Genomic DNA, 25,295 nt, shown 5'->3' on the forward strand with positions numbered 1-25,295 from the left:
AAACAGAGGAGCTGTATATTGTGGCTGAAAGTTACACTTGACCCCTGCCCCACCGACTGGTTAGCTAAGGAGATAAAACCTGAAATTATAAGAAACTCTCGGGAAAAAGCAGAAAGAAAAGTCCTGGATGAAGCAACTTTGACAAAATGTTCATAATTTGTGTAGCTGAATAATGGGTATATGGGACTTTTTAAAACAAAATGTGTCATTAATTTTGAGTTAATAGAAGAACAGTTATGAGTTAACAGAACTAAAGCCCAAAACATTCAGAATTGGTTGCCTATTGGTAATGGAACCGTGGGGAAAGGGGGCAGTCATTTTTTACTGATTTAATTTGTACGTAGTTTGTATATTGCTTTGTTAAAAACAATTTTGCAGAAACTCAACATCAGACCTGTGTAAAAAATAGTTTTCTTCTTCCCTTATGTGAAGTCACTAAGTTGTTTAACTCAGTTAATGATTCATGCAGTAAATTTAGCCATTTTGATGATTACTTGATTTTTGAAAGCTGAAAACTTTTTAAAAGTTCTGATTTATTCTTATTTGTACAGTTTTGGTAGAAGAAAAGGATTCTAAATTTGGAGATTATAAATACTCAGATATTTGAACGCTGTTAGGTTTTATTTAAGAATATATAATTTTGGCAAGGCTTTATGAGATGAGAAGAATTATTGACATGCTGCTTTTATATATATATATATATATGTAATTCTTGTACTTCCAGTTGAGACGTATTTTAATTATATTCTATATCACTATTGTCCTTCTTTGCATGAAGGGAAGAAAAATTTCAGGATCAGGGAGAATTCATGAAGAATACTTCATGTTTCCTCATCTTATCACTTGACTTTGGGGGAATCTTTGACCGCCATAAAGGAGAATTTTGAAAGATATGTATTTTTTACATATTTTATAATATGTTTTAAAAATCTATACATTTGGGAAATTTGGGGTTATGAGAATTCAGGAAAAGGGTTCTGAATTCATAGTGAATTTAAAACAATTGCTCCTAATGGTACCCTAATTGACTAAAGGAATTAGCTATTGATAAACCTAAGAAGAACACAGGAAATGCCTTATTGGGTCAAATCAGTGACTCTCCAAGATATCAAAGGATATTTGGTGGAATTACCTTGCACTTTCATTACAAAGCAATAACCTCAAAATATTTTTTAAAACATCCTGAATATCCTAAAATGTCCTTTCATATATTATTAGGGATCTACAATCAGTGAGCTTCCTAAACCTTCCCTGCACCTATTTATACTAGAGTCTGTGCAGCAGAGTTAAGGGTACAAACTGCAGTCAAACAAACCTAGGTTGGAATCTTAGATCTTGAGCAAGTAATTTTTTTTCTGAGCCTCATTCTCATCATCTGTAAAATGGAGGTAACTAAAGCACCTGCTTCGCAAGTTTATTGTGAGTATGCAATGAGAAAATTCATGTAAATCATTGAGCTTAGGGCCTGACAATCAATACATATTAAGTCCTGTTACTTTGTATTTTCAGCCTGCACATTTTCTTGGTGTTAGTAATCAGGTTCATTCTATTTATTAAAAGAGAAATCAAGACTTCCCTGGTGGTCCAGTGGCTAAGACTTTGTCCTGGCAATGCAGGGGGTGCAGGTTTGATACATGATCAGGGAACTAAGATCCCATATGCTTTGTGGTGCAATCAAAAGACTGAAAAAGAGTGAAATTCATTTTTACAGTAAAGGCTGGGCTTTGAAAAGGTGAAATAGCCAGCCATCTACATGGTTTGATTTTAAGAGTATCAGGAAGATTCCAACCTCTTCATTTCCCCTCCCTGCACATAAATACAGCGTACTCTCTCAAGAAAGCTCCATTTCCTTATTGACTGTGATGAAAATTCAGATGTCACCAGGATGTACATTCAAACCATAGATTGAAGACAGGTGAAATTTAAAAAATAAATTAAAAAACAAAACAAAAACAGATATCCATAAAAGGAATGATTAAATGAAGAATCTGAGGGTTTTAATTTTCTGGGGAGAGACAAGGACAGGCACTGAATGGAGGAGACTGGGGCAAGAGGTGTTAGGAACTACTAGAGAAATGAAACTCTCCAGAACATTATGGTTAGGGAAACTATTTAGTGGAGTGCATTTTTTCCCAAGATAAGAATCACCTGGCTCATTTGTTAGACAAAGGGACTCACAGGCCCTTGCCCTGGAATTTGGTAAATGTAGGGTGGGGTTAAGGAATCTGAAGGGTTAATGAACACTCAGGGGATTCTTAAGACCTGACAAGTTTGAGAAAAGCTGGAGAGCTTAGGAGCCCAGGCTTTGAAATTAGACAACACTTGGGCTCAAATCCTAGCTCCTCTCCTTAAGGATGAATGATCATGAAGCTCATTAACCACCTTCAACCTTAGTTTCCATCTCCATAAAATGTTTGGGGATTAAATAAATTAATGTGTATAAGACATTTATCTCACAGTAGACACTGAAAAAAAATTGGCATTTTTATTTTCAAGTGTCTTTCATTTCAGTTCACTTATTCTTATATATGAATCCTTAGAGTCTCCTGGGCAAAGTACCAAAGTGGTCAATGATTTTCTAGAACTTTTTGTTTGCTTTCTAATATGTCCTTATCTTTGAAGCCAGAGTTGGAGGAATTAGCATTGTTATTGTGATCAGCTGTTGTGGGTCACCTTTTATATCTTTATGCCTTATCATGTAAATTAGGCATTCAGAATGTCTGAAAATTTCTATTCAAACCCTTTTCCATAGACACTGATGTCACCTGTCCCTGGCAAGTTGATTTGCCTCAGATTTACAAGGTTTTCAGACTTTAGCCTTGTCTCTGAGTTCCAACTTGAAAAAACCCAATAACACTTGACTTTGAGTTACAGTTTAAGCAAGGCTTTGAAAGCTCTTCAGACATTGACTTCCAGTTTAGAGGGGGCAGAGTGTCAGAAAAACAGAAATGAAGAGACAGAGGAAGACAATGCAGGGAAAACATTAAACACATATCAACAGTAAAAAGGGAAAGACTGTTGAAAAAAGAGACAGAAAGACAGGCTGACAGTGCCAGACAGAGGAAGGGGAGGGGTGAGGAGACCCAGAGAGAAACAAAGACTGAGAACGCAGCATAGACAGAGCTAGACATGGGGACAGAGACAGACAAGCAGGGAGAGAAAGAGATCAAGACATAGGCTTGGAGGAAAGCTCTATTATTAATAAAAGTAGCTTTCTATGGAAATTTCCCTAGAAGTTGGAAAAGGAAAAATCCATTTAACACAATTTTAAAGTAGTTACTATGGGAAAGGCACTACTTGGAAATTGTGGTGGATATACAAGCTTTTCAATCCCTGGGTTGGAGAAGGGTGTGTACGGCAGAAGTGTTGCAGGAAGGCAGACCCCTTCCAGGGCCCAAAACTGGGCTCTTGTCTAACACTCAGAAATGGATTGTCCGAGGAGGCACATGTGCTGACAAAGCAAGAGATTTTATTGGGAAAGGGCACCCGGGTGGAGAGCAGTAGGGTAAGGGAACCCAGGAGAACTGCTCTGCAGCGTGGCTCACAGTCTCAGGTTTTATGGTGATGGGATTAGTTTCCGGGTGGTCTTTGGCCAATCATTCTAATTCAGAGTGTTTCCTGGTGGTGCACGCATCGCTCAGCCAAGATGGATGCTAGTGAGAGGGATTCTGGGAAGTGAATGTACACACAGTGTCTCCTTTAGACCTTTCCCGAACTCTTCTGGTTGGTGGTGGTTTATTAGTTCCGTATTCCTTATCCAGGATCTTCTGTCATAAAACAACGCATGCAGATGGTTACTATGGTGCCTGGCCAGGGTGGGCGGTTTCAATCAGTGTGCTTCCCCTAACAGAAGGTGAAAAGCAACATTAAGAAATACATGTTCAGAGAGATGTTATGGGGAGGGAGGTGGGAGGGGGGTTCATGCTTGGGAACGCATGTACACCCGTGGTGGATTCATGTCAATGTATGGCAAAACCAATACAGTATCGTAAAGTAAAATAAGGTAAAAATTAAAAAAAATACATGTTTCTTAGTTTAGAGAAGGAAAGAATGGTTTCAATTAGGGGCTGGAGGAGGTAGCCTTGGAGCTGGACCCTGATGTCTGAATAAGGGTTTAACAGGTGGAGGGGAAATAAATTTTCAAACAATAGGAAGGGCATTGGTAAAAAAAACTTTGAGCAAGGTAAGCAAGAGATGTGTTCACGAAAAAAGGAATGGTATGATTTGGACTTCCCTGGTGGCTCAGACGGTAAAGCGTCTCTCTACAATGTGGGAGACCCGGGTTCAATCCCTGGGTCAGGAAGATCCACTGGAGAAGGAAATGGCAACCCACTCCAGTACTATTGCCTGGAAAATCCCATGGGCAGAGGAGCCTGGTAGGCTACAGTCCATGGGGTTGCAAAGAGTCGGACATGACTGAGCGACATTCCTGTATGATTTGGCTAAAGTTCAAGTTACAAGTAGAGGAGTACTGGGAGAAAACTAAAAAAGCATTTGTTATTGCAGGAAGAGGGGTGAAGATAAGATTGAGGAGCAACTGAGGGTTTCTGGGACAGGGGAGTAACATGTTTGTAGTGGGAAGCATTAGGAGAACAGGAACTGGAAGCCAGGTAGTGAAGATATGAAGGATACTGTTGCTATTGTGCGTTCTAAGGCGTGAGTCCTATCAGCTATCTCCTGAACATCCCTTCCTCTCTCTTTTGCAGTGTCCTAGTTATTACTGCTTGGATCAGTAATGGTCCAAAGTCTTGACTGAAGGAAGAAAATAAAGTCAAGGGAGAAACTGAAGACAACCTGTAAGTTTCTAATTGAGAGAATGATAATGTTATTACTGTTACTAAATCCAAGCTCACTCTGCTTACCACATGACAGGCCAGTGAATCTGAGAGATGAGATGTTGAGGCAAGGAATACAACTTTATTCAGAAAGCCAGCTAACTGAGAAGATGGCAGACTAATATCTCAAAGAAACCATCTTGTTGGGGTCTGAATGCCAAGTTCTTTTATAGAGCCAGAGAGAAAGAAGCAAAGAACTAAAGTCAAAAGGCAGAATAGAGAGAGAGGCAGTGAGAAAGTAAAGTGAAAAAAGTCTTCAGTCTTGCAAAACATCTCTAGGAAGGGCCAGTGTTTGGAAGGAGTGTGTTAATCTTTTCTTTTTTGTAGCCATTCACAGATGGGCAGGGTCATATTATCTCTCTGTGAGCTGAACAAAGGCACTTTAACAGGCAGAGGAGCAGGGTCCTTTGAAGCAGGCCATTATGTATGATTATGGTAAGAATAGCAACAAAAACCAAGTCAAAGAAACATTTCCATCAGGGAGTCAGAATAGGTTCTTTGCAACATTACCAGAAATTGGTTTGGAGGAGATGGGTTTAGTTTTTGATATGCAATGTTAACGTGGATGAAAAATGTCACTGCCAGATCAGTAAACAAAGGATGTTGCCATCATCAAGCCAACAGTCACTGCCGCAAACCTGGCTGTGCACCCAGAGGGGATTCAGGCTAGAGAAGATCAGGATACTGGCCCTTGATAGTTAAGGTGCATATGAAAGGAATGATGTCAATGAGCCCAGACTCTTGCATCTTCCCATACCTGGAAACCTGCTAAATTCATTAACAAGATGTCTGGTTTTCTTTAATTCACAGTAATCTTTTGATGTCCTGACTACCTGGTTTTTCTTGCCAAACTCCTATATGTCCTGACTCCTCCCTTACCTTGTTGGAGCAGTGCCACAGAGATATCTGAGAGTCTGTCTTCTGGGCCTAAGTTCTCAGAAAATCTACCCAATAACACATATTTCTCAACTTTTAGGTTGTGCATTTTTTTCAGTTGACATTAGAGATGCTAGTGTGGTTTTTATATGATGTCCAGGAGGTGATGTGGACATTTGAAAAGAGTTTGCTGCTCTGAATCCTGGAAATAGAATATGATGTATTCCAGGGGGTAGAGTGAAATAGTCTCTGTGGGAAGAGTTCTTATATGTTTCTTTTTAGCCCTGAGATCCTTTTCAGTTAGACTCTAGGACCCTGTGTTAAGGGATCGTGACTCTCAGTAGTAGATTGAAAATAGTTTCACTCTTCTATATGATTGTCTTCTACCCCTAAGACACCCTTCCAGTCCCAGAGGAAAAAGAGGGGGGGAATTAATAAACAGTCATATGCTATAGGAAGTAGGATGGAATGAAGTATTCTGTTTTTTCAGGTGAGCATGGCACCTGCCTGCCTAGGTGGGTTACTCCAGCTGATGAGCACAGAGTAACAGCAGATGGTATGAGAATACAGGTGGCAAAATGAGCTGGCTCTGTGTTGATTCATGGTGTCCTATTTTGCTCCTCCAGCTAGGGAGAGGATATTCTGCCAATTTTTACAGAACTGATAGGACTAGCTCAAATAGCTGAGGACAGAACCCTGCTTTCTCCATGTGGGTACTTGCTTCTTCCTTAAGAGTGCCTTAGACCTCAGCCCTCAATGATGTGAGGTGGGAGGGTGGTTTGCTGTGAATAGAAAGGGGGTGAGGTCAGATGCAGAAACACTTCCCTATCTCAGGACCTGTCATCACCTGCCTCTCATTGTGATATCTTTTAGTTCCCTCCTTTCTTTAATAGTATTGCAAAAGTTTGCCTCCCTCCATCCCCAAAGCCCACAGTGCTTAATGCAACCACATCTGGAGTAAAATATCCCTTAAGCATTTAAAAAAATATGTGTAGCTTTGTCCTTAAAACATGTAGATTCCAATAATGGGGAATGGGTGCCTGGGTTTTCTGTGTATGCATGTATGCTCAATCGCTTCAGTCGTGTCTGACTTGCGAGCTCCATGGACTGTAGCCTGCCAGGCTCCTCTATCCATGGGATTTCCTAGACAAGAATACTGGAGTGGGTTGGCATGCCCTCCTCCAGGGGATCTTCCTTACCCATGTCTCTTGCACAGGCAGGCATGTTGTTTACCACTAGCACCACCTGGAAGATCCCCTTGGTCTTCTGTAAGTAACCTCTTTCACTCTGCTAGCTGCTGCATACCTTGAAGTAATTGATCTAGTGCAATGAATCTCATTGACAAAATGCATCTGAATAACCTAGTTCAGTTCAGTTCAGTCACTCAGTTGTGCCTGACTCTGCAACCCCATGGACTGCAGGACGCCAGTCCTCCCTGTCCATCACGAACTCCTGGAGTTTACTCAAACTCATGTCAATTGAGTTAGTGATGCCATCCAAACATCTCATCCTCTGTTATCCCCTTCTCCTCCCACCTTCAATCTTTCCCAACATCAGGGTCTTTTCTAAGGAGTCAGTTCTTTGCATCAGGTGGCCAAAGTATTGGAGTTTCAGCTTCAACATCAGTCCTTCCAATGAATTCTCAGGACTGATCTCCTTTAGGATGGACTGGTTGGATCTCCTTGTAGTCCAAGGGACTCTCAAGAGTCTTCTCCAACACCACAGTTCAAAAGCATCAATTCTTCAGCACTCAGCTTTCTTTATAGTCCAACTCTCACATCCATACAGCACTACTGGAAAAACCATAGCTTTGAGTGGATGGACATTTGTTGGCAAAGTAATGTCTCTGCTTTTTAATATGCTGTCTAGGTTGGTCATTAACTTTTCTTCCGAGGAGTAAGTGTCTTTTAATTTCATGGCTGCAGTCACCATCTGCAGTGATTTTGGAGCCCCCCAAAATAAAGTTTGACACTGTTTCTACTGTTTCTCCATCTATTTTCCATGAAGTGATGGGACCAGATGCCATGATCTTCGTTTTCTGAATGTTGAGCTTTAAGCCAACATTTTCACTCTCCTCTTTCACTTTCATCAAGAGGCTCTTTAGTTCTTTACTTTCTGCCATAAGGGTGGTGTCATCTGCATATCTGAGGATATTTCTTCCAGCAATCTTGATTCCAGCTTGTGTTTCTTCCAGCCCAGCGTTTCTCATGATGTACTCTGCACGTAAGTTAAATAAGCAGGGTGACAATAAACAGCCTTGACATACTCCTTTCCCTATTTGGAACCAGGGAATAACCTAGGAGAGCCCTTTAAACATACAGATGCCCAGGCCCATCTTGTGGTTATAATTCCTTTGGTTTGGGAGGTAGGACCCAGAGCTATGTATGTTTTACAAGCTTCCTGAGTGATCTTCATTTACATGAAATGTGTTATCAGAAAATTAAATTATTTCCATCGTGGCCTTTGACAACACTAGCTGGGGCCTACCGGTTTCATGTCCCATTCCCTAGTTGTATTAGCATCATCAATTTAGTGAGCACAAGTTTCACAAAGGGAAAGATATTAAAATGCGTATTCTCAACCCCCATCCTCTAACTACTTAATCAGAATCTCTGAGAACAGGATGCTAGAATTGGCAGTTTTACAAATACCACAGTTACATATAGTGCGATAGTCTGCAAATCACACTTTGAGAAATACTGATCTGAGCCTGGGAAGTTAAAGTTGGTAGGAGTGATGTGGTTTGGGGCACAGTGGAAAGAAGAGGTAGATCGCATCAGCTCTTGAGTCACTGCAGCTCAGTGGACCAAAACGATCTTGGTTGGAGTCTCCAGTTCAGTAATGTACTGAGCTGTGGTTACAGCCTAGGCAAATGAGGCCAGATGATAGTTAGAGAAGGCCGCTAATTAATTAAGCTTGGCCTAAGGTCAGGCCACCAACTGGCAGACCCAAGTTCTTTTTTAAGTAGGAGGATTTTAAGTTGGATGAGAAAGATAGGAGAGATCTGAAATATGAGAACTTTTCCTCTGGCTTCTCAAACCCCTTTTCTTGTTTATTTCTCTCAGGGCTTAAGTAGTTTCCTCTGTAACAGTATCAGGATTGACTCACAAATTATTATCCATTGTTAAATTATGTTAGGAATGCTTTCAAAATTCAAGAACAGGGTGTACAGTGTAGACACTACTTGAAAAGGCACTTAGATATTTTTTTCTTTAAGTGAGGGAGGAATATTTTTTCTGTGATATTTGAAAAGTGAAGGAAGTGTTTGCATTTGTCATATGGTACATCTCCTGATTTCCTATTGAGTGTCCTTCTTCTGTGAAAGGCCATGTAAGCTAAGACTGGTTGCTTTTCTGTTAATGAGAGGGTGCAGGGTGTATAGCTCTTACTACTGGTGGTTAAATGAGTTTGAGATTTCACATATACTGTGACTTTCTGCTGTGATTTAAGCCTTCTACTGCTACATATTACTCAGAGTATTGTCTCCTCTTCCAGTCAACTAGATGTTAAGTTTCCTGAGGGCAGGCATCTTGTCTCAGACTTCCTTATAATCCTCTGTCCAGCCCAGGATCATGCTCATAGCAGGCTCTCGATAAAGACTGAAATGTTTATTATGGCTGAGTAGTATTCCAGTGTGTGTGTGTGTCTGTGTGTCTGTGTGTATCACATCTTCTTTATCCATTTATCTGTTGATGGATATTTAGGTTGTTGTTGACATTTGTAACAACATGGATGACCTTGGAGGGCATTATGCTAAGTGAAATTAGAAAAAGACAAATACTGTATGATATCACTCATATGTGGAATCTAAGATTCATGTTGATGTATGGCAAAACCAATACAGTATTGTAAAGTAAAATAAAGTAAAATAAAAAATAAAAATAAAAAAATGCAACAAACTAGTGAATATAACAAAAAAAAAGACTCACAGATATAGAGAATAAACGAGTTGTTACCAGTGAGGGTGGGTAGATGGAGGGGAGGTATAGAGGTGGGGAATTAAGAAGATTATAAATTAGGCATGCTGCTGCTGCTGCTGCTAAGTTGCTTCAGTCGTGTCCAACTCTGTGCAACCCCATAGACAGCAGCCCACCAGGCTCTTCTGTCCCTGGGATTCTCCAGGCAAGAACACTGGAGTGGGTTGCCATTTCCTTCTCCATAAATTAGGCATAAAATAAGCTATAAGGATATACTGTATAATATATCCTTATATCTTGCAATAATTATACATGGAGTAACCTTTAAAAATTGTGAATCACATAATTGTACATCTGTAACTTATATAATATTGTCCATCAACTATACGTCAATTACAAAAGATTGAACTTATATGAGAGTAATGATATGGGAATGACAGGAGTGTCAACAACCACTCTAGTTGTGTTTAGTTGCAGTTCTAAGACAGAGCAGCATGAGATGAGGGATGTTACAATTTTGGCAGTCTACCCCAGCATTTGCTATGTATACTATGCACCCTGAAACTGTGATGTTTACAGTTGATGATAGCTGAACCATTCTTAGCAAAATGGGTACAAGACTAATCACAAGAGTTGAAGAGAAGGAGTCATCCTTCTGCTTTGTAGTAATAAAACTAGTGACTCTAGGCCCTAAGATATGAGTCATAGAAACTTGAATGAATCTGCCCACTTCCATAGTATTTGTATAGACATGAATTATCTGCTTCCCACCTCTATACATATTTTTTCAGGTGAATCTGTTCATGAGTATAGTAGGAGTGAGGAGGAATTGTCCCCTGTGAAGACAATTGGGCATAGAGATAGAGGCATTCTTTGAAAAGGAGAAGATTTGATTTTACATATAGTGATATTTCATAAAAAGCAGATATGTTAGGGTCTTTTTTGCCTTCTTACTGACACTTCTACTTAACTACTAACTGCCATGAGAGCAAACAAGATAACTCTTGTGTAAAACACTAAAGTTTTACTGTCCTGCAGGTACAGTCATAAATCTGTAAAAGAAATGTTGATGGTAATACCACTTATGTGAAAAAGAAAAATGTAGTTGACTTCCTAAGACTTTAAAACAATTTTTTTATTGGTAGTTGCTTTACAGTGTTGTGTTAGTTTCTGCTGTATAGCAAAGTGAATTGGTCAAACATGTACATGTATCCCTTCTTTTTATGGATTCCCTACCCATCTAGATCACCACAGAGTGGAGTTCCCTGGGCAATACAGTAGGTTTTCATTAGTTATTTATTTTATACATAGTATATATATATGTCAATCCCAATCTCCCAATTTATCCCACCCCCGCTTTTCCCCTTGGTAACCATATGTTTGTAAATAAGTTTATCTGTACCATTTTTTCTAGATGCCACATATAAGTGATATTCCTATAACAGTTTAGAAATAGAAAATATTGTGCAAATTAGTTGAGACAATTAGGTATTTAATAAAGAGTTTGGTTTAATTCAACTATCTAAATAGTTCTCAGAATTCTTATCAAATATCTGCTTCCCTCTTTGATTCCAGATCTTCTCTGATAAAGTACTTCTTAGGTAAACCTTGCCCCACTACAAAAATCAGAACCAGACTTTGGTTGAACTAACAGAATGGGCCAGAGAGGGGAAGGATGGGGCTGAGAACCTAGATCTACTTACATATGTCAAGCAGGCAGGGAGGCAGGCAATCTGGAAAGTTCCAACCTGCAGGCATTAGGAAAAGGTCCAGACAGCTAAACAAAGCCCAGGTGATACACTGAGATCCAGACAGGCCAATAATTGATATGAGAGGTCTTATAACAGATGTCAAGGAACAAGCATGAAGATAAGGTTTAATGAACACAGAATCTAACCACAAACAAAGACACATTCTAGACAGGAATTCTAGGTTAGGTATGAAGCTAAGATTGGTTATAATAAGGCAAGAGGTCAGAATGAGGTCTAAAATGAAGATGGCAGTACTGGTCATTGAGATTATGATTCCAGAATTAGAGATGAAGTTGAACCCATGGGCAGAAAGAGAATGGCTTCAGCTACTGGGCTTAGTTAGCTGCTGGGTTCTAAGCTAAATATGAAGATAAGTATATTCCTATGATAATTTTATTTAAATAAAAAAATAACCCAACCCTGCTGCCATTTCCCAACACAAAGGAAAATTTAATTTTTATATCCTTCTGAAGAAGGCTGAGCGCCAAAGAATTGATGCTTTTGAACTGTGGTGTTGGAGAAGACTCTTGAGAGTCCCTTGGACTGAAAGGAGATCCAACTAGTCCATTCTGAAGGAGATCAACCATTTCTTTGGAAGGAATGATGCTAAAGCTGAAGCTCCAGTACTTTGGGCACCTCATGCGAAGAGTTGACTCATTGGAAAAGACTCTGATGCTGGGAGGGATTGGGAGCAGGAGGAAAAGGGGACGACCGAGGATGAGATGGCTGGATGGCATCACTGACTTGATGGATGTGAGTCTGAGTGAACTCCAGGAGTTGGTGATGGACAGGGAGGCCTGGCGTGCTGCGATTCATGGGGTCGCTAAGAGTCGGACACAACTGAGCAACTGAACTGAACTGAAGAGTGTACTTGCTTATAAAATCTCATCTTAAAATGTCTTCTGTTATGTATTCATTCCAAAAAATTAATTCAATTACTGTCTTTCAGATAATGGAATACTGAGGTGAATAAAACATAGCCATTGGCCTTAGAAATCTTACAGATTCTTGAAGAAGCAAGCATTTAAAGTAATTACATCTGTTCAGTCACTCAGTCTTGTCCAACTCTTTGTGACGCTATGGACTGTAACCTGCCAGGCGCCTCTGCTCAAGGGATTTTTCAGGCAAGAACACTGGATTGGGTTGTGATTTCCTCCTCAGTGATTACAATACAGCATGCTGAAAGCACAAGGAATAGAGTAACCCCATTAAGTCGTTCAATCAACCAAATGCATGGAGTGTCTTCTATTTTACAGCACTGGTCTGGAAACACAGGATAATCCTGAATGCAGACTTTCAATGTCATAGAAAACTTCCAAGAGAAGGTGAAAATTGATATGAATTTTGTAAGAGGTAGCCAGGTAAAAGCATGTGGCAGACATTATTCATTCTCCCCTTCCTGCATACAAATAGAAATCTGAATTTTTTGAGGCAGCATTGTATTAAAAGCTGCCTACCCATTCATATACCATTCTAGGTATGAGTGACCATGTAAGTGGAAAAAAAAAGCCTGTTGAACAAGGCTTTGTTGAAAATCAGTTTTTCCCCAATGAAAATGAACTTAACTGACAGGTTCTTCCCTCTTCCTTTTATTCATGCTTGGAATGCAGATGTGAAATCTAGAGATGGAATCATCATCTCTCAGCCATAAAAACCTCCTTAAAATAATGGTAAAATGAAAAGATAGTAGGAGTCTTGATCCCTGATGATACCATACAACTTATATTTCCTTTGGATTTTTATTTAAGCCATTGTAGTCACTTTTCTATTATGTACTGTTAAGTACAATTCTAAGTAATAAGAAGAGTACTGGAATTTGGTGGTAGAGAGTTCAAGAGAAACTTCCCAGGCATAGGAAACAATGAGATTCACAAAGATGTGGAGTGAGAAGCTCAATATGAAGAAACTGTAAGGAAACCAACTGATTGGAGTTATGAAGAGAAGGAGACCAGAGATGAAGTTGTGGAGGTGAATAAAGGCCAGTTCCTTGTAACCCAGATTAAGGAGTGTGAGCTTTGTTGTAAACGTAGTAGAGATCCTCTTGTGGATTTTTTCATGACTTAACATTTGCATTTTAGAGAGAACATTTTATTAGAATATTTAGAAACATTTGGTAGAGACTGATGGCAGGCAGATTAGATAGGAGATTTATATCATCCAGGTGATTAAAAACCAAAACTAAGTTAGTAGAAATGGGAGTTTTTAGACCAGATTGGAGTTTCTAATTATAGGTCTCTAGAAGAGATTCAAAATATATCAAAGAGGTAGAATCAACATAGATTGGATGTGTAAATTTGAAACAAAGAACATCTCAAGGATGATCCTCAGGTTTCTGTCTTGGGCAACCAGACGATTCACCAAGATTGGTACTACAGGAGGAAATGATGGTTAAGTAATGATCCAAACTCTGATATCTCTGAAAACCAGAGAAAATTTAAGTATATTTTGCCAATTGTAAAAGTACCTCTCAGGAACAGCGATAATACAACCTCAACTGTTAAAAATGACATGTATATAAACTTAGTATTTTCAGTAAATTCCTAAGTAGATTGAGATAGAGATAATAGTGTTTTATTTTCATGCAATACAATGTTTATGCCGTTTTTTAATATTTCTTAGAACGTGGTTAGAAACAAAAACAAAAGATAAAAACAAAGATAACAACACCAAAACAGCTATACTACAGTAACCATAGTAATGCTTTTTGTTTCTTTCTTTGTTTCCTCTTTCAGCCCAGTTCAACTCTGTAAAGAGAAAATGATGAATGGGGCAAAATAAGCGGGAAAGAAATGTGCCATAAGAGACATTTAGCAGACATTTTTAAAATGCATCTGACATAGTTTTGCATAGTTTCACACCTTTATGAATTTATTGCTATAATGGTGGCAGGAAGATACAGGTTCCAGGCACCACTAAGTAATGAGACAGCTTTGAGTTTTACTTGATACTTCCAATAAAATCTTTTCACAGTATCTGTGCTCCTTCAATCCAGACTAAAGAGTGCTCACATAAAAAGCCCTAGCAGTGGCAAAAGGAATCAAAACTCCCTGCATTCTTTTCCTTCTAGATGTCCTCTCTTTGGTTTGGTCAAGTCAAGATGAAGGGCAGAATAGGTTGGCACTTGTTATCAGCCCATATAACCACCTCACAGTGAAAACAGTGATGTCCAAAGTTTAGTAACCATGACTGGAAAGGGCTGGTTGTGCCTGAACTTCTGTACTTGATTGCATAAACCAGTAGCTTATATTTGGACAAAGTAATGAGAGAAAACTGTAATTATTCATTTCATTTTGGTAGGATTTGGCTTATTGCTCCTGCCTTCTGAATTAAATGGATTTAAAAGAGACTGAAAGACTTAGAAATGCTTATCTTGCTACAGATGTTCTGCTCTCTTTGGCGGGGGGTGGGGTAGGGTGGGGTGGTGGAGGGTGGGCATCACACCACACAGCTCACAGGTACTCAGTTCCCGGATTCCCAGATCAAGGATTGAATCCAGGCTATGACAGTGAAAGACCAGAATCCTAACCAATAGGCCACCAGGGAACTGCCTCTGCTGCTATTCTTAAACAGGTAAAGACTGCTTCTAATACATGAGAGGGTATTGGTGGGAAGGAGAAAAACAGATATTGTGGAATAACTAGGTTCTTATGAGCTAGAAATATTGATTAGGAAGTTGTTGACTGTGGTCACATGAGCTTTATTGGCATATGGACGGAAAAACTGAAAAAGAAAAGATTGCTTTAAGAAATGTATTTTTTTTTGGACACCATGTTGGTAGGTAAGTTTGAAAACAAATCCTTGGGGGTAAAGTCAGAAACTAAGATAGTATTTGCTAAATTATCATTGCAAGGCCTAGATACCTAGTCACCAAATATATTTTTAGTTACCTGTTTAATTCACAACTTTGGGACACAGTGCTCAATAGTGAGAAATATAAATCCCACACTCTGGGATTGGATAATAAAATAATCCAAGGGGATCTTTTTTTTTTTTTTTCATGATCCCACATTGCATTCATCTCATACCTTGAAGGACAAGGGCTCATTTCACTTTAAACTTTTCTTTTTCCCTGCCACAGCCTCATCAGAGATGGTTTTCATACAAATGTGTGATCTTTTTTGTGATTTACCTCACTTACTCTTTCTACCTGTCATTTCCTAGAGTACTTTGCAGAATCCTAAACTATTTTAATTCCAAAGCGGTTAGTTATATATCAGTACAAAATCAGAGGCTCACCAATCCGAAAGCTGGGAATGAAATAGGTATCCGTCTGCGACGGCGTTATAGTGATTTGGGGCCAGACCCGGTGGTAAGGCAGTGACAGAAGATGTGCACCCCTGTCGCTTTGCATGGAAGCAGGAAGGTGCAGGAAGAGGCAGTAATGCCTTAAGAGGAGCATAACAGAAAGGGAAAGGATAATAAAGCTGAACCTACAGAAATCGCTTCTAATTTCCTTTTCATTATAGCTAAAAACCCTAGAGTGCCATCTGACCTTTCTACCAGGAGAAGCAGTAAATAATTTGTATGAATATTTGTATTTCATGCGTGTTTTGTACCCCAAATATGGAACTCAGCCTATTTGAGAATGAGCACTCCTAACTGCAACATCAGTGAATTCAGAATCAACTGGACTATCAACTCCTTTGGACAGAATCTATTTGTTTCAAAGTCATGTTATTTGCCCTTGTAAGAAGCAAGATAAACAGAGCAGTTTCAAAGAAAGTTGTGAGATAGTTGGGCTTTAACAATTTGACTTTGACAAGTTGGAGAAGTAAAAATGGGGGGGTGGGGATGGGGGCAGGGATGTTTATCCTATTTTAAAAAACAGAATCAATAACTAATTTATTCAACAAGCACTTATTGAATACCTTCCATGTGTCATTTGGTGATGGGCTACATACTAGACGTGCTAAAAATGAGAAGCAGGCAGGATACATTCCAATCCGCGAGAGGAAGAAGGTGATTCCATGACAGAATAGCAGGTGAGATTTGGGTCAAATGTAGCCTTTAAGCATCTCTCTTATTCTACCAGGTAGGTGACTATTAATACTTACATAAACACCAGCCCTACCCGACACAGGAGGAAAGAGAGGCCCTGAAATACAGTCCTAATTTTCCTCCTATTCCTAGATAATGAAGACAATGAAAACATAATTTTAATTGAAAAGTTGATGGGAATGAGTAAACGCTTGCAGGCTTCTAAAAGTTTCTGCAGGTCTTGGCCTCTCCATATTCTTATGATAAAGCTCACAGGGGTCACTTCCTTAGTATATCCCCCAATGAGGAGCCATTAGCTTTTAGTTTACTTTTTAAAAATAGACTCTGTCTTTTAGAGCACTTTTAGGTTCACAGCAACATTGAGGAGAAAGTATGGGGAGTTCCCATAAACACACTAACCCCACACATGCATAGCCTTGCCTACTATCACATCCTCCACCAGGGTGGTATATTTATTACAGATGAGGGACCTACATCAACACGTCATGATCACCCAAAGACCATTATTTATGTTAGCCTCACTCTTGGTGCCGTACACCCCCTAGTGTCAGTCACTCAATTGTGTCCAACTCTTTGTGACCCCATGGACTGTAGCCCGCCAGGCTCCTCTGTCCATCGGGTTTTCCAGGCAAGAATACTGGAGTGGGTGGCCATTCCCTTCCCCAGGGGATCTTCCTGACTCAGGGATCGAACTTGAGTCTCGTGCATTGCAGGCAGATTCTTTACCATCTGAGTCACCAGGGAAGCTATATTCAGGGAAGCTATACCAGGGAAACTACAATAGGGAAGTACGTTTTATGGGTTTTGACAAGTGCATAATAACATGGATCCCCCATTATAGTTCAAGCAGAATAGTTTCACTGCCCTAAACACTTCTCTGCTCTGCCGATTCATCCCTGCCTCCACCCTAACACCTGGCAACCACTGATCTTTTTACCATCTACATAGTTTTGCCTTTTCTAGAGTGTCACAGAGTTGGAATCAAACAGTATGTATTCTTTTTAGATTGGTTTCCTTTTTCTCAGTAATATCCCTGATAGCTTAAGTGGTAATGAACCCACCTGCAATGCAAATGATGACACCTACCAGAATTATACTAAAATTTACAAAAACTAAAAGTGTTGGCTAGGAAATGGAACAGCAGGAATTCTTATATACTGCCAATGGAAGTGTAAATTGGTACAGCCACTTTGGAAAATTGCTTCTCTATTTTGATTAAAGCTGAATATATGTTTAACATATGACCCAGAAATTCCATACCAACGTAAATACATACATAGACTCACCAGTAACATGTACACGAAATTTCACAGCAGCATCATATGAGAACCAGCAAGTAAATGTTTATCAACAGGAATATGGATATATAATGTATATTCAGTTAATTCTATGCTACACAGCTGTGAAAACGAACAAACAGTTACCACAGGCAGCAATGTGGAGGAAACTCACAAACACCATGTTGAGTGAAAGCTGTCAGCCACAAAAGACTACATACTCTTTGATTACAGTTATATAAAGTTCAAAAGCACAAACCTAATCTATGGTAATAAATAGTAATTAATTTTGAGTAGGAGGAGGATAATGAATGGGAAGGGGAATGTTCTATTTGACTTGGGGAATGGTTACACAGGGTGTTATTTTTTTGGTGGGGAGGGGTGGGGGTTGTTTGTTTGACACACCACACAACTCGTGGGATTTCATTTCCCCGACCAGGGATTGAACTCTGGCCGTGGCATTGAAAGCAAAGAGTCCTAACCACTAGGCAACCAGGAAACTCCCACACAGATCTCTTCATGCTGTGAAAATTCATTGAGCTGTATGCTTGGATTTGTATACTTTTTAGAATGCATATTGTTATGTTTCAGTATAAACATTTATTAAAGAATATAGAACCTCAGTTGGCCCTATTGAGATCTAGAAAAGCTATATGGTTATCTATGACAGGAAGCCTACATGTTTTTCCAACCTTCACTTATTGGGAATTAGTAGACTACACAATGGGTTAATCTCACGAGCTAAGGATAGCATTTTTTTCGATAAGGTGGGATTGAGACTTTGGTGTGTCTGATTCAAAAGCCTATGCTCACAGCCGCTATCCCCTACTACCTTCTATTATGATTATATAGTCTCTTCCAGACCCATTTATGCTAAACATCTGTGGTTCTGTGTATTTTCTTTTCCCATTTTATGACACAGAGGGATAGCGAAATGCTAAGTGTATCCTCAATTATGTTTCACGACACCAAAATAAAGTTGAAGACATTTGTTTGCTCTAAACAAGGCCAAATGAATATCATACGTATGTATGTATTCTTTTTGGTGTGTTGTGGTCATAAGCCTTAGGAATATGTATGTCATTATATCTTTTGAATAATTTTTCACTTGTTTCAAAATGCGTCTCATATTTTGCTTAGCATTTGACAACAGTCAGCACTGAGCAGACAATCTCACTGAATTTTCTGTGTTGGGCATTTAAGGGTTTTGTTCCCCCTCTCAGGGTATATTGGGTTGGCCAAAAAGTTCTTCCAGGTTTTCTGTTAAGATGTAATGGAGAAACCTCAGATGAATTTCTCTGTCAACCCAACACTAATTCCAAATCTCTCAGGGTCTGCAAGCAGGTTAATTTTTTCCAATGTGCATTGACTTGTATGGAGATAGTAAATTGTATCTGTCACTGTTCATCTGTTGTCCAGTGATAGCATTTGTTTAGTTCCCCAGGAGTGTGTTTTAATTCCCACCCCCGCCATCTTGACTAACTCTAATATTCATCCTTCTCTGGTTCTTAATAAATTGGTGAAACTGCAACCCCACCAGTCATTTATAGGACTGTAGCACCTAGCTACTAACCATTCATACACACTGAGATTCGGTCATTCATTTTTCCTCCTAGCTTTCCACCTCTTAAACATTTAATATTCCATAGCTGAAGTATATGCTCACCCTCTAGTTAAAAGCTTACTATGTAAGCACGGAAAGATGTGGAAATGGTACTGTTTTCATAGAAGTGCTTTCCTCCCGTGCTGCTGCTGCTGCTGCTGCTAAGTCACTTCAGTCGTGTCCGACTCTGTGCGACCCCATAGACGGCAGCCCACCAGGCTCCCCCGTCCCTGGGATTCTCCAGGGAAGAACACTGGAGGGGGTTGCCATGTCCTTCTCCAATGCATGAAAGTGAAAAGTCAAAGTGAAATCGCTAAGTCGTGTTGGACTCTTAGCGACCCCATGGACTGCAGCCCACCAGGCTCCTCCATCCATGGGATTTTCCAGGTGAGAGTACTGGAGTGGGGTGCCATTGCCTTCTCCGTTCCACCTAGACGTTAACTCTTTAGATTTCCTATTGAATATCATAGATGATTCTTCTCTACTTTTGCATTAAAGATAGCTTGTCCAGTATTCTAGCTTTGTTCATGTATTCACTATTATTGCTTTAACTGGTTAAATGCAGTTGATATCGTTGAACATGTATATTCCTAAGACAATTTATGGTTTAAATGTTCAACTCATTTTTAATATAGCAATAGTTTCAAAAACATCAAAATTTAATATGCACCTCTTTATTTGTGATGTAATTATCGATTTTCTTCATTTAATGTTTTAGAGACTATACTACAGAACTCCTAAAAGGGCAAAAGCAAGTAAAGCATTGGTTCCAAAAGTAAGGCTTGCAAAATCAATAATTAACATGACAAGGCTGTTAAATGTTTGACATCCTTAACAATGGAATGCGTAGAGCTAGCCTGGAAGACCATTAAGTAAATATGATCTCTATTATGGACAAGAGTAGATCCTCATTTCCTTAGGTAGATGCAATAAACTAAGAAATCTTACTCTTTTAAAAAAATTACTGGAGTCTAGTGGATTCACAGTGTTGTGTTAATTTCTGCTGCACAGCAAAGTGATTCCTTTATGGTTTGTCACAGGATATTAAATATAGTTCACTGTGCTATACATTAAGACCTTGTTGTCTATCAAATCTTTATTCTAGAGTTTAGGAACTAATTTTAGAGCAACTAACAACTCGCTAACAACTTTGAACTTGTTCAGAGTTAAAAACAATGACACAGCCACATGTTCTCTCAGCACCTTTCAATAACCTGCCTGTTTCAACCCTTGGTAGCTTCAGATCAGATTATTAGCTTTTACCTTTCTGTTTTACTTTTAGCAAGGTAACTGGAAAGGTGATATTGATAGCAAGGTATACAATTCAGTGGTATTAATATTCCTGCATTGACTCTAGGAGTCATAGTCCGACTTGTTTTTCTCATAGACATTTGGTTATAAATCCAAATGAATGTCTTTTAATCAGTCCTGGAAGAGAAATATCTCGTCACAACCTGTTAAAAGATATTTGTGAAAAATGTAATGAAATGTTTAAGGAAGAAGGAAGAGACATACAATACCAAGATTCTCATGAAAATGTATCTAGTCTATTGCTGAACTCAAATTCCAAGTCTGAGTGTTGAAACAAAATTTCCATGGCATTTTAGCTAATCTGCAATGAAAGGAAGTCGCTCAGGACTGTCTGACTCTTGTGAACGCATGGACTGTAGAGTCCATGGATTCTCCAGGCCAGAATGCTGGAGTGGGTAGTCGTTCCCTTCTCCAGGGGATCTACAGTCCGTGGAATTCTGCAGGCCAGAGTCCTAGAGTGCATAGCCTTTCCATTCTCCAGGGGATCTTCCCAACCAGGGATCAAACTGAGATCTCCCACTTTGCAGCCTGATTCTTTACCAGCTGAGCCACAAAGGAAGCCCAAGAATAGAGAAGCGGGTATCCAATCCCTTCTCCCACACTTTGCGACCACATGGACGATACAGTCCATGGACGATACATTCCATGGACTTGTCCAGGCCAGAATACTGGAGTGGGTAGCCATTCCTTCTCCAGGCATCTTCCCAACCCAGATATCCAACCCAGATCTCCCACATTGCAAGCCAGTTCTTTACCAGCTGAGCCACAAGGGAAGCCCAAGAATACTGGAGTGGGTCGTCTGTCCCTTCTCCCAATCTGTGCGACCACATAGGCCAGAGTACAGGAGTGGGTAGCCTTTCCCTTCTCCAGAGATTCTTCCCAACCCCAGGATCGAACCCAAATCTCCCACACTTCAGACAGTTCTTTAGCTGCTGAGCCACAAGGGAAGCCCAAGAATACTGGAGTGGGTAGCCTATCCCTCTCCAGCGGATTTTTTCCCCACCCAGCAATCGAACCAGGCTCTCCTGCATTGCAGCCAGATTCTTCACCAGTGGAGCTCTCAGGAAAACCCCTTACATGAATAGCTTTTTTTGCTCTACACCAAATACAAAATGCTCTCATTTCCAAATCCCTGAAAAACTCTTTGTGGTGACATCAAATAAATAAGAGTCGTTTTAGTTTCTTTTACAGAAAAGAAAGTCAAATTTATTAAATTAAAAACTAGAAATAAAAATTAGCAAATGCATAAACACACACTCAAAAATACACACAAGAGCACTATGTATTGACTCACAGAGGGGAAATGCAGTGGTCCAAGACCACTCAATATGGCTTGTCAGTTATAGAAGAAGAAATCCAAGCATGTGTGTGCGCGCGCACACACACACACACACACACACACGCTCACACAGTTCAGGCACAGAAAAAACCAGTATTTTTCAACAGTACATTCAATCTACCATAAACAAAACTTCAGAATTAGTTTTCAAAGGTTCCCATTTTAATTCCAAAGATGCCCATCTTGGGTATAAATATACCTATATTTTCTAGTGGTTTACTGTTGGCTTATTTTAAATCTATTAGTGTTATTACATGCAACTATTTCCTATATTTAACACCCTTTCATCTTCTGTAGCTTAATGTCTCTAGCTTCAAACTACCCAAAGTTTCTGGTTGGTAGGAAGACAGGTGTCTTATTCTCTGTGAAACTGAATGTATTGGTTTTAAACACTCGTCAGAAAATGTTTGATCACCATTTCAAGTCATGGAAATAGTTACATTGATGCTTAAATCGCCATTTTCTGCGAAAAGTTCCCCAACTCTGGGGTAGAAAACTAGGCAGTCACAGTTCAGAAACGCTGTTTCAATTCGCTCATGAATAGATAGAGGCGTGGCTTCCCACATCAATCGCCGCCTGGTACCATTTAGCTCAAGTCGATAAGTAAAATGTTCAGCTTGCTCGCGTGTTCCTATCAGCTGGACAGCGGCAAAGAATTTCTGGTAACCGTCGTGGATTTCCAGTTTCTCCAAAATTAGTAAGAACTGAGACCCAAAACAGGACTGTACCATCACCCAGTCAAGGGTACCAGCCAGATTAATGTTGACTGCAAGGAAAACGACAACTTCTCCCTCTAGGGTTATAACGGAGTTGTTATAGTGCTGCATCACATGTGGTACAACGGCATCCATGGCGCCTTGCCACTCACAGGAAGCGCCAGGGCAAGGGCAACGACAGGGCCTAAACTCACATTGTTCTTCGTGGTCTACTTTTTCTGTGGGAGGCACGGTTGCTCCGCATCCAGAAGAGGCGTATCTACACGGGAAGAGTACTAAATCGGCCACTCTCTCCATGGCCAAGTTGCGAACGGCTGTCAGCGGGACCCGGCAAGTTGGACAGTGGGTGAGCCTCGAACGACATTCACTACAAACGAGGTGGCCGCTCTGGCACTGTGTAATTGGAGGCAAGACATGGTTAAAACACACCGGACACTCAAAAAGACTCGCCAAGTCACTGTTGGACACAGTGTTGTCAGTCATTTCTGTGGGGGAGAGCGCACCTCGACCTCAGTTCTGGTTCACACACGCTCCGTCGTCGCCGCCGCCAAGGCCCACCAGCGAGGGCCACGCCACCGCCACTGCCTCTGCCTCGTGTCGGGACCGACGGGACAGCGGCTCGCCGCTGACGTTAGAGAGGGCGCCCACCAACGGTCGTCGCGCTCCCGACAGCCCGACGCCTGCGTGCGTTCGACGCGTTCTCCAGCCTGCGTGCGCTCCCAAACTCGCGCGCGCGCTCGCGCCAAATACCTCACACTCTGGCGGCCACCGCGGGGAAGCGCGGCCCCGCGTGCCTGAGGCCCCAGGGGGGCAACAGGAATCTTTTGAAAGGAATAGGTCATGTTAGAATCTCAGCATTCCTTGCCCAGAGCTATTTTGCGTGTTGGGTCATAGAACAGTTCTAGTCCTAGTAACTGTCTACAATCTGGTGACATTATGGAAAAAGTATGAAATGAGAACTGCAATAGGAATAATCCAGACTTTAAAAGATTAAATTAGTACTTAGCTACTTTTCATGTATAAAGGTGCTTTTCAAGCACTAATCAATCCGCTTAAAACCTCTGTGAGCATGGCTGGACAAGGAGAAACTCAGAGTTTGAAGAGAGAAAAGTGAGAAGTTTCTGCCGCTGCTGCATCACGTCAGTCGTGTCCGACTCTGCAGGACCCCACAGAGGGCAGCCCACCAGGCTCCTCTGTCCCTGGGATTCTCCAGGCAAGAATATTGGAGTGGCTTGCCATTTCCTTCTCCAATGCTTTCATGCATGCTAAGTCACTTCAGTTGTATCCGACTCTGCGTGACCTCTTGGACAGCAGCCCTTCGGGCTCCACTGTCCACAGGACTTTCCAGGCAAGAATATTGGAGTAGGTTGCCATTTAGTGGAGCTGTATTTTTCCATAACTCATCTCCAGGCAGAATCTCCTAAATAGGTGTCAGTTAAATTTTGCTTATCTGAACAGTCAGGCTGTTCTGTAGATTAAAAAAAAATTCAGTTTTGCCTGAAACCCTTAGGAATAACCTAAAGTCTTATCCCATAGTGAACCAAAATCTCAGAATTGAGAAATCAAGGAAGCCCAGAACTATCCTGGATATTTGTACATATTCAGGGTCAGTGATGGACTAGAATAAAACCAAATACACTGGTTTTAACTAGAATTGGACATATTGCTAAGAAAATCACCAGTTACATCAGCATGTCTAATTCCGTGCAGGTCAATCATTCATTTCTGACTATGGCAGTTTCGTCAAACTTTTGGGGTGAGGGAATGCACGTGGGTGTCACTGACTGCTCCTGGCAGGCCTGAGGCGTTGACAAGAGCGAAGACCAGACTGAAGGGAAGAAGTGGCTGTGGTAGAAGATCACCAACAAATTCATAAGATGTCAGCCATAATTTCAACCAACGGCCCAGAGAGCAGGGAGATGAGTCTGTTCGAACAGTGGATGAGTAAGAATAAATACAGGGAACAGGTCATGCTGGAAGTACAGGAAGAATCGGAATAGCGCATTCACGTGGGAATCGTGTCAGAGGCCAGGATACTGCAAGTAGATCTACTCTATTGAAACTCAACCCAAGAAACATGTCAAACTCACGTGGGACGTTGTGGCATGGGGCAACAGTACAACTCCCCACACACACAGCACTTACACACATGCACACACTTCTAGCCCCACCTGGCTGTTCTATATTTTTCCATTTCATTATCACTTCCTAACATGCTTCGCGATTAACTTAACCATGTTCTCTCCCTCGCTCCCTACAGAATGGAAGGTGCTGAGGTAGACAGGTTTGTGTTTTCTTCGTTGATGTATGCATATACAGCAGTGCCTGGAATATGATAGGCTCTCAAGAACTACTTGCTGACTAAGTGATTTTTAAGAAATGAGTGTGGGAACTCATTCCGGAGTGCCTTAGTGAAGGGTCAAAACACCCTGAGCTCAATATGATGCAGTATTCATGAACTGCTATTTCTACAGTCATGTGGACTCTACTTTTAAGTATAGGCTCTTGGGGCTTCCCTGGCAGTCCAGTGGTTAAGACTCCTCACTTCCCCTGCAGGGGGCACAGGGTTCGATCCCTGGTGGGGAACCTCTGCATGCTGCTTGGCATGGCCAAAAGAGGAAAAAGAAAGTACAAGTTCTCTCTGTCTGCTGCTGTTTAGACAAATCGACCGG

At 40.6% G+C, this 25,295-nt stretch overlaps 1 long non-coding RNA gene and 1 pseudogene across 2 annotated transcripts in view; one reads left to right on the top strand and one right to left on the bottom strand.

The window, feature by feature from the left end:
* Positions 1-21,802, top strand: part of LOC114111357 (uncharacterized) — a 54,781-nt gene extending 32,979 nt beyond the window's left edge. The window contains exons 3-4 of one of the 2 annotated variants that reach the window (XR_009598706.1): positions 4,707-4,796; positions 11,853-21,802. This is a non-coding gene — a long non-coding RNA (uncharacterized LOC114111357). Of the gene's footprint in view, positions 1-4,706 lie in introns of both variants that reach the window. The other variant, XR_009598707.1, reaches the window with a different exon arrangement.
* A 524-nt stretch (positions 21,803-22,326) lies between these two features.
* LOC101103955 (E3 ubiquitin-protein ligase SIAH1-like) lies at positions 22,327-23,465 on the bottom strand (annotated as a pseudogene).
* Positions 23,466-25,295: the final 1,830 nt, after the last annotated feature.

Source organism: Ovis aries, chromosome X, assembly GCF_016772045.2.
Source record: "Ovis aries strain OAR_USU_Benz2616 breed Rambouillet chromosome X, ARS-UI_Ramb_v3.0, whole genome shotgun sequence".
NCBI classification, from domain to species: domain Eukaryota; kingdom Metazoa; phylum Chordata; class Mammalia; order Artiodactyla; family Bovidae; genus Ovis; species Ovis aries.